General features: G+C 46.6%; 1 pseudogene; it reads left to right on the forward strand.

Moving 5' to 3' along the window:
- The first annotated feature begins 9,188 nt into the window (after window positions 1-9,188).
- On the forward strand, window positions 9,189-9,727 carry LOC138393676 (large ribosomal subunit protein uL22 pseudogene; annotated as a pseudogene).
- Window positions 9,728-10,109: the final 382 nt, after the last annotated feature.

Consider the following 10,109-nt stretch of genomic DNA (forward strand, 5'->3'; position numbering starts at 1 on the left):
TGCATGTTCCAGAAAAATCATCCGTTGTTTACCTGAAATTCAATTTTAATTTGGCATTCTGTGTTTTTAATTGCTAACTCTGATGACCTCAGGCCCAGACTATAAAGTAAATGGGACGTCGCCGAGAGCCGGAAGACGGGATCACAAAGACAGGGGCGAGCAGGCGGCCGCCACGGAGGATGGGCACACTCGAAAGAGGAGAAAATGGGCCCTTTAGAAATGGGAAACTTACAAATTAACAATAAATAACTGGAAGTGTCGGGGTAGGTGCGCTGACGCCGCACCCGACTTTGACATGCACAGGAAGCTTGGATGGCTGGAGGCACAGACAGCTGGACAGATACGTGACAAGATGCAGCAAGGGCAGCACAGCGTTGACGACAGTATCTTCGGGTGATATCTGGGCGTTTGGTGTCACATTGTTTCAGTTTATCTGTATCTTGAAAATTATCATAATAAAATGTTGGGAAAAAATAGAAAAGTTAAACAGCATAATGGAAAAAGTTTAACTACTGATGTAGAGTCTGGAGGAATTTCAAAGAATGCAACCCAGAAACGAAGAGATGGACACTATGGAAGACTGGTTGCTGTGGTCTGAAGGCTCGTGTACCCCACAAGTGCGTATGGTGAAACCCTAGCCCCCAGGCGGTGGTGTTGGGAGGGGGTCTTTGGGAGGGCAGATGGCTGGGATTAGTGCCCCTGGGACAGGCCACGGAGAGCTCGCTCCGCCTTCTGCCCCGCGAGGACACAGGGAGAAGACGGCGTCTATGTGCCAGGACAGGGCCCTCGCCAGAACTGGCCACTTCCAACCTCCAGAACGGTGAGAAATCAATTTCTGCTATTTATAAGCCACCCCGCGTGTGGTGTCTCTGTTATAGCGGACCAGACAGACCAAGGCACTAAGGCTAAGTGCCCGTGAAGTCAGAAGTTGCCATGCGCGTCCTGACAGAGTTCTCGAGGAAGGTAAGAACGAGGGAGAGGCAGTGTTGAAGTCAGAGTGGCTGAGAATTCTTCGTAACTGATGAAAGACAGTAACTACCCACAGATTCAGAAATTCCAATAAACTCCAAGAAGGATAAATAAAAAGAAATTTGCTTTGCACTAGTGGAATTTCCAAAGGATGTGTTTCACAAAGAAAGAAAATGATCTTGGTAAAAATGATCTGAGCTGTGGGTAATTCTAAACAAACAGTGGTGGTAATACTAATTTTAACCTGTGGGGTTGAAACAGTAGCAGGAGCAGCTTCTGAAGGTGAACACACAAACCGTGACACAGCCAGGCGGGGCGTTGGTCGGCAGTGAAAGTTTAGGGGCTTTCAGCCCCCGAAACCACGGAGGAACCTCCAGCACGTATTCCTGGGGGGAAGTAGCCAGTCTGAAAAGCTTACGTACTGTATGGTTCCAACTCTGCAACGTTCTGGAAAAGGCAAAATTAAGGAGACAGTAGAAAGTTCGCTGGCTGTCAGGGCTAGGGAGGGATGAGCAGGCAGAGGACGGAGGGTTTTTAAGGCAGCGGGCATACCCTGTATGAAACTGTTAATATGATTGCGGGTACGTGTCATTATACATTTGTCCAAACTCACAGACTGTACGACACCAAGAGTGAATCCTCATGTAAACTACGGACCTGGGGTGATAAGGATGTGGCAGCGTAGGTCCGTCCATAATGTCATAATGACAAAGGCACCACTCCGCTGGGGGGAGTCTGTACCGGAGGAGGCTGCGGATGTGTGGTCGGGGGTACATGGAGACTTTCCACACCTTCCTCTCAATTTCACTGTGAACCTGAAACTGCTCTAAAAAAAAATAAAGTATTTAAAATAATAAAAAAGCAAGATAGAACAAACTGGTTGGATCACAATAGCAATGCAAACCTAGAAGGCAGGTTATTGGAGTTATAGTATTATTTGGTATAAAGCCAAAGACATAAATTATCTTTAGCTTTTGTTAAGGTAGGTAGTTAAAATTCCAAGGATAAGTACTCTAAGAAAACAATTATAATGCACATATTTAAAACCAGTAAAGGGCAAAAAATCGGAAACCTTTTATTTTAAAAAATTTGATTGATTCTCTTTTTGTAGATAAAGAAATAAATCAAAATATATGACTAATAATATATGTAAATAGACTGAAAATACAATTAGTGATTATAGATTTCACGTTGGCTCTATCTGCTCAGTGCCTTCTCTTCAGCCCCCCGTCCAGGTGGGTCACCACAGTCCTCTCACCAGCTCAGAGATCTGGGATCAGACCATGGTACCCTATCTCCCTCTCTTGCCTCTCAGTTTACAGACGTGCTCATATCTCTGCTGTCTTACAAAAATCAAGAAAAGACAAACACCATCCATCCTTGAGCCTTAATACATTTGGAGGTATCGACCCTTCTTTCTCCTGCCCCTCACAGCCAACCTCTTTATTAAGAGAATAGTCTACATGCACTATATCCACTGCCAGTAATATTGGCTACTGTTTACTAAACATTTACTCTGTGCCCAATTTTATGTACGTATATAAGGTCATTAAATATGAAATGTCCGATTCAAATTAGAAGTATCATTTATCATATCTCAAACAAGAATCAGTACAGCTAATCAAAGTATACACCTAAACTATCGACAGTTTTGCCATCTTAACGGTAGCTTGTTTATGCCAGCAGTGAAAAAGCCTGGAGAACGAGTGGTGATGAAATCGTGAAAGCGTTTTCCACGGCTTGTTGAGAATTGAATATTTTTCCCTGCAAGAAGTGGTCCAAAGTCTGGAAGAAGGGGTAGTCAGTTGGTGCAAGGTCTGGTCAATACTGTGGGTGACAGAGAGTGTCCAAGTCCAGCCTCCGTAGTTTGAGCAGCCTTGTTTGTGTGACATGTGATCAAGCATGTTTGTTGTTTTGCAAGAGGATTGGCCTGTCTCTATTGACCCATCTCGACTGCTTCACCACAAGCGTCCTCATCGTTTCGTCCAACTGGCTGAAGTAGACATCTCTGTAATCAGTTCACCAGGTTTCATGAAGCTGTAGTGGATAATACCAACCCTGGACCACCAAACAGACACCACTAGCTTTTTCTGATGAATATTCAGTTTTGGACTGTGTTTTGGCACTTCATCTTTATCCAAACACTGTGCCAAACTGTTGCGATTATCAAAAAGAATCCCTTTTTCATCACATGTAACACTACAGTGTAGAAATGGTTCGCCTTGTCCTGAAAGCAAAGAAAGACAAACTTTGAGATGATTTCTCTTCTGATGCTCATTTAATTAATGTGGTACCCATCTATCCAGCTTCTGTACGTTGCTGATTTGTTTCAAATGGTCCAATATTGTTGGACTAGTAACGTCAAACCTTGCTGCTAATTCACACATATGTTGAGAGGCTCATCATTATTCACCTTGGTCTCAGGTCGCCCACGTGACTAATTTTCAAGATTAAAATCACCAGAAATCAACTTCTCAAACCATTGATGTACTCTGTGTTCATAGCCACATCCTTCCCAAACACTTTATTGATATTTTGAGCTGTCTGTCCTGTATTGGCTCCACAATGGAACTCATATTTGAAAATAACACGCATTTTTGACTTATCCATGGTTTCAAAAAATTGCTCTAAAAAATTTTTGAAAGATATTCATAAGCCAAAGTGTGCATTTAAAAGACTGAGGAGGTACCTTCAGAATAAACATAAAACAAGAGCTGTCAAAATGAAGTGTCAGAGATATCAACTGTCAAATTTAGTACTTAAAGAAACTGGACATTTCATACTTAAGAACCATACATTTATATTCTCTAATATATATGATTTCTAATCTCCAAATCAATAACACAAAATAGAACTATCACTGCCATTTCTGTAAATGAGGTGTGGAGGCTCAAAGAGATCTGAGTATCCTGTTCTGGTTCAAACAGCTAAAATATGACAGAATTGGGATTGGAACCTGGGCCTCTCTGAACACAACTCATGTCATTTGCGTGAATTCCCCAAACTGCCAAGGTATCAGAATCATCTGGATGCCGGGAGTTAGCTACTCTCCCAGCAAAACAGGTCCCAAGGCAGGATCGTCACAAAGGATTTGGAAATAATAGGAAATAAAAAAAGAAAGAATATAGACAGAGAAATGATTAAGACGGAGACAAAGTGCAGTTTAAATGATGGGGGAGTCAGGGGTCCTCCAGCATTCCTGTGAGCTGTGAAGCCACAAGTGAAGTCCCGCATCAGTATTGTTACTCCAAATAGTTGTCTTTTGTTAGAGAGTTATGTGTACAGTTCATTTTTTTTTTTTTTTTTTGAGACAGAGTCTCACTGTGTTGCCCGAGCTAGAGTGAGTGCCGTGGCGTCAGCCTAGCTCACAGCAACCTCAAACTCTTGGGCTCAAGCGATCCTCCTGCCTCAGCCTCCCGAGTGGCTGGGACTACAGGCATGTGCCACCATGCCTGGCTAATTTTTTCTATGTATTTTTAGTTGGCCAGATAATTTCTTTCTATTTTTAGTAGAGACGGGGTCTCACTCTTGCTCAGGCTGGTCTCGAACTCCTGAGCTCAAACAATCCACCTGCCTCAGCCTCCCAGAGTGCTAGGATTACAGGTGTGAGCCACCACAGCCAGCCGACAGTACATTTTTTGAGGCTTCCAGGGGAACTTTACCTAATTCTGTCTACAAGAATAGAGAGTTACACAATTTTTCTAAGATAAGCATGTTAAGCCCTAAGTTAGAAACAGACCTAGCTGAGCCTACAAATTAAAGATAAAACGTATAAAATGAGAACACTGAGTCTTTGTACTACTCTACTCTACTTTTTCTAGTCAGGAGTGAAGTAAGAACAGCCCTGAAGTCTAGGATAGTTCCAGCTGCACGTTATCTGCTGGGCAGGCATTTTAATAAGCTTCTCCGCCAAGGACCCAAACCGAGCTTCTGCCTTGCAAAAAAGCTCAAGGCAATGGCCGGCGGCAAAGAAGAAATGTTGCTTTGCAAACGTCCTCTGACAATCCCCCCCTTGTTGGAAGCAGCTTCTATTCTGTGAACTAACACGTCCACAGACTCCTTCAAGGCAAAGCCCTGCAAACCCCCTGAAATCTTTTCACATCTCTCAGCCTATTTCCCAACATCTAGAGACTTTAAGAAATACAGATTCTTAGGTCCTACCATATCCTGCTCTCCTGACGAAGAGCCCGGGAACCTGTATGCGGAGAGCTCCCTCGTGAGTCAACCCGGCCACGTGGGCACAGGGCACCCCACTGTCTCTCACCCACACCTTCCTCCGCTCATCCCCATCTGGCTTAGAGTCTCACCCCTCAAAAATTGCTCCCGAGACCTCCCCATGGCTAGATCCACCAGGCACTTTCTAATCTTTATCTTGCTTGATTTCTTGACAGCACTTGACAGGCTGACTAATTTCTAACTTTCTTTGGTTTCCAGAGCCCCAGACCCTACTCTTGGCTTCCCTCCTTCTTTCTAATCTTTCCTTCTCCTTGTCTGTCTTGTCAGCCTCCAGCCACCTCCCACGCATTGGCCCTCCCCACCTTGGTTTCTAAGCTCACTCTCTGCTCACTGTGGACACTGCGCCTGGGTGATCCCCTCCCCTCCCACAGATCTAATTACTGTTTATGTAGGAATGACACCCAAACTGGTATTTCTAGCTTCTCTTGGCTTCTGGATCTCTAAGTTCATACAGGAGGAATCGCCAGTTGAGTATCACTTAGGTCCCTTAACTCACCAGGTCCGTAATGGAATTCATGACCTTGCTCAGACAACTGCTGCCAGGTCTGGCTTCACCACAGGTGTTAGCCTGCTCAGGCTGCCATCACAAAATGCCACTGGGTGGCTTAAACCCCAGAATTTGTTTTCTCACAATCCTGGAGGCTGGAAGCCTGAGATCAGGGTGCCAGCGTGCCTGGGCTCTGGTGAGGGCTCCTTCCCGGCTTGTAGACAGCCGCCTCCTCGTGTGCTCACGCGGCCTCTCCTCGGTGCATGCTCCTGGAGGGGGTGGCAGGGGGAAGTCTGCGCCTCTCTCTCTTCTTATAAGGACACCAGTCCTGTTGGATTAGGGCCCCACCCTTATGACCTGTCTCCAAATACAGTCACATGGGAGGTTAGGCTTCGACGTGTGAATTCTGGGGGACATGGACTGAGTCCACAACAGGAGTGTGCAACCAGCGCAGTTGCACAGGGCCCTGTGCGCGCACTGTAATGCTCCTTGATCACTCTTTTGAAATTCTTAATACTTCCTTATCTTTGAATTTATGTTTCATCAGTGACGTGATGTCCTGTGGGACCACGGAGTGTGTGCTGGATGCTTGGGGCGTTGGTTCCTATCCCAACCCGCCTCTCAAGGCCTCCCCGCACCTTGGGACAGGCATTCAGCCTACCACTCCTACCCCCAGCACACCACCTCCTCTCATCCCCTGTGATCACTGCCACCTCTGTTCCCAGTGGTGGGGTCCAGGGCATGGGCTGGGCCTACTCCCACCGTGGTATGGCAGGGCAGGGCGTAGCAGTGGCTGCCCCGGCCCCGGGTGGCAGTGCCATGGCACATTCGGGGGCAGCTCAGCAGGGGCAAGCCTCCTGTCCGTCCCAATCCAGGTTCCCAGTGTTGTCCTGGCACAGAAGTAACAAGATTCCTGGGGGGGGGGGGGGGGGGTCACCCGTCTGCTGTGTGTCAGGACTGTGGGCCCTGGGGAAGGGGATATCTGGCTTGATGTACAAAAGTGCCAGTCCCTGGTTCGCAGAAGCTGGGAGCCTGGCAGCTCTGTGCCCGGTCATGGGGTAGGCGCCTGGGGGCTGTAGGGTCTTCATTCACCCTACGCACATCTCTGTGCTCAAGGGAGCGTGATCTTAAATGGGAATTAGAAACCACCTTGAGAAAGAGATCATGGACGAAAGGAAAAAGAGTTCTTCCTGCATTTTCAACAAAGGGTCCTGCATTTTAATTTCATTTTTATTTATTTATTTTAGAGACTCAGGTCTCCCTCTGTCTCCCGGGCTAGAGTGCCGTGGCGTCAGCCTAGCTCACAGCAACCTCAAATTCCTGGGCTCAAGCGATCCTCCTGCCTCAGCCTCCCGAGTAGCTGGGACTACAGGCATGCGCCGCCACATCTGGCTAATTTTTTTACTTTACTTTTTGTAGAGACAGGGTCTTGTCATGAACTCCTGGCCTCAAGTGATCCTCCCACCTCAGCCTCCCAAAGTGCTGGGATTACAGGCATGCGCCACTGTGCCCAGCCCTGCATTTTATTTTGCATTGGACCATGTAAATAATATAGGTGGCCCTGACGCCTCCACCTCTTTCCTTCCCTCAGCCAATGACACCAGCAGTCCAGTCACCAATGCCAAGCCCGGGAGTTATCCTTGCCTCTTCCTCCTCTTGTATCCCACCCCCCACTCCAGAACGCTACAGTTCATTTTCTAGACATTTCAGCATCTTTGTTTCCAAATGCCATGAGCTCAGTTCAGAGCCTAAAGGAAATTTAAAATTATCCCATTTATGATTAAACCACCCAAAAGAACTTTTTTTCATCGTATAGAAAAGAAACAAACAACAGTTCTGCTTAGTCCGTCATTTCAGGTGACTGGTTATGGGAATGACATCAGATGGGTGACCTCGGGAGACATTGTCCAAGAACCCTGTGAATGTCTGCAAGACCAGCCGTGGCCAGGGAGCACTCGGGACCTGGAAGGGAGGGAGGGAGGAGGGGAGGGAGGGAGGAAGGGAGGGAAGGACCAGCCAAGGGATATCAATAATTTTTAACTGAAACATAATCTTACAGAATAACTATGGCATTTTTAAGACTACCATTGATCAGTTAATGACTAAATTCCAAATGTTCCTCCACCGACTGCAGGGGCCATGGAAGCTGTCTTGGGCAGGACAGAAATTTCAGGCTGCAGAATACTTGTGGGTGTCAGAGCGTCCTTTTATGTGCCAGCTGGCAGGAGGCTCATGGGTGCGTCAGGTTGGCATGAAGGTGTCAGATTACAACCAAAAAATCACCCTGAGCTCTCTTTCTAGAACATCACTGTCTCCACGTCCTGTGCCTGCAGAACACCCTTCCGTAGTGTCCCAATTTTTACAGGTTAGGAAGCTGTTCAGGACCCACCACCCTCGCCCTTGCCTTGCTGTGCCGACACTGGATATCACTGTTCCTCAATAGCAGCTGGTACAGCAGTCAAGCCAGTTTCCTCCCTGTCCTCCAGCCTTGCTACCCTTTTACCCACCTCGGAAATCTCTTCACTCCCTTAGTAACGCTCATCCCATCCAACTGAAGTTCTGCGTCTGTTTCTATTTTATTTAATACACATTTCGGTAGCATGACTATGCAGCAAGCATTATTTAAGTACTTTATGTGTGTGACTGTGTCAATCTGCACGACGTCCCTGCAACATGAATACAGTTACCAACTGCCGCCCTCCGGGTGGAGTCAGCCCACTTCCCAGGGCACAGAGCCAGGGTCTGAACCCACACAGCTGCTCTTGATCCAATCTGTGCCCCCAGCGTGTGTCTAGCAAGCCTTCACACCCACTGCAGGCCACAGTGGGTTCTTGTCTATCCTTTTGTTTATATTAAGAATAACTTGCAGGTATTTACTTCCTGACATGTCATGAAAGTCCCTTTCATCCTCTTCTTTCTTTTTTAAAAATTTTTTTTTTAAGTAGAGATGGGATCTTGCTATGTTGCCCAGGCTGATCTCGAACTCCTGGCCTCAAGCGATCCTCCTGCCTCAGCCTCCCAAAGTGCTGGGATTACAGGTGTGGGCCACTGAGCCAGGCCAATTCTCTTTTTACTTTCTGGGCATCTTCATTTTGTTGTATCTTAAAATCCTTGGAGCAAGCATGTTACACATGATTCTATATACAGATTGACAGACGTCTCCGTGGGTAAAAGAAGAAAAACAAAAAAAGGATACACGCGCTTAACGCTTCTCATGGCTCATTAGCACAAAACTACATTTTCTGCATTTTTCCAATGGAGGGATCATGTAGGATCTGTTTGTGCAATGGCACGTGCAGATTCAATAGCAGATTAGAAACTGCCCTGGGTATCTTAAACAGAAAAGGAATTTAATCCAAGGAATTAGGTGCTTATAAAAATGTTTGATGGCTGGAAAAGCAGGCTTTAGGTTGGACCTTCAGGAACGAGTCTCAGAATGACAGCGCAGAAGTGACCCTCTGTGTTTCCCATATGTGGCCCGAGGTGATCTCTGAAAATGGTTCACTACTCACTTGACCAAGAAAACCCCACAAAATTGTGCAAATCAAGAGTTTCAAATCTTCATGTTTACTGCCAGAACACCTGTGAAACTGCCTAGGCCATCAGGGCTGTGCAAATACGAAAAGCCGCCAAGTATCTGAAAGATGTCACTTTCCAGAAGCAGCATGTTCCATTCCGATGTCACGAGGGTGGAGTTGGTAGGTGTGCCCAGGCCAAACTGGGGCTGATACCAGGTGGGTGGCCCAAAAAGAGTGCTAAATTTTTGCTGCACATGCTTAAAAATGCAGAGCATAATGCCGACCGGAGGGTTCAGACGCAGATTCTCGAGTCATTGAGCACGTCCAGGTGAACACGCACCAAGGTGCGCCGTCGTACTTAGCGCACAGTCAGACTTACCCACACACGCGCTCCCCTGGACACTTTGAGATGGTCCTTACTGAAAAAGAACAAATTGTTCCTAAACAAGAAGAGGAGGTTGCACAGAAGAAAAAGATATCCCGAAAGAAACTGAAGAAACAAAAAGTTATGGTTTAGGAATATATCCAGCATTAAGTAAATACAAATAAAAGTAAAAGCAAAAGGCTGGGCACAGGGCTCATGCCTTGTAATCCTAGCACTCTGGGAGACTGAGGCAGGAGGATCACTTGAGGTCAGGAGTTCGAGACCAGCCTGAGCAAGAGTGAGAACCCGTCTCTACCAAAAATAGAAAAATTAGCCGGGCATGGCGATGTGCACCTGTAGTCTCTGCCACTCGGGAGGCTGAGGCAGGAGGATGGCTTGAGCCCAGAAGTTTGAGGTTGCTGTGAGCTGTGATCGCACCACTGCACTCTACCTGGGGCGACAGAGTGAGACCCTGTGTCAGAAAACAAACAAACAAACAAAAAGGAAAAGGAAAAAAAAAAGACAAAAGACCCTC

Source organism: Eulemur rufifrons, chromosome 12, assembly GCF_041146395.1.
Source record: "Eulemur rufifrons isolate Redbay chromosome 12, OSU_ERuf_1, whole genome shotgun sequence".
In the NCBI taxonomy this organism is placed as follows: Eukaryota; Metazoa; Chordata; class Mammalia; order Primates; family Lemuridae; genus Eulemur; species Eulemur rufifrons.